Raw genomic sequence first — 422 nt, forward strand, 5'->3', positions numbered from 1 at the left:
GGATGCTGCCGATGTAGGTCTGCGGGAGAGCGAGGTGTGGGGCTGGGAGCTCCTGGAGAGCAGTGACACACACCACCCCCCACCCAGCACCCCATGCCCGGGGCCTTTGGGGACACCCTGCGCCCCTGAACTTACATAGATGAGCTGGCGCTCGAACCGTGTCCGGATATTGCTCAACACTGCAGCCTCCTGGAGGTCCCTGGCACGGAGCAGAGGATGAGTTAGGGGGTGGCAGGGGGTGCCTGCCACCCCTGGGGGTGTCCCCAGCCCCACAGGGCTGGAGTAGACCCTGTGTAGGGATGGGATGGGGTGGGAGCAGCAGGGACCACGGGGTGCATGGTGGGGGTCCAGCAGCCCTGTCGGTCTCTGCAGTGCTGGGTCAGGGTGGTGGAGGGGACGGGGACACTCACTCCAGCTGGGGC

Source organism: Merops nubicus, unplaced genomic scaffold (genome assembly GCF_000691845.1).
Source record: "Merops nubicus isolate BGI_N331 unplaced genomic scaffold, ASM69184v1 scaffold33652, whole genome shotgun sequence".
In the NCBI taxonomy this organism is placed as follows: domain Eukaryota; kingdom Metazoa; phylum Chordata; class Aves; order Coraciiformes; family Meropidae; genus Merops; species Merops nubicus.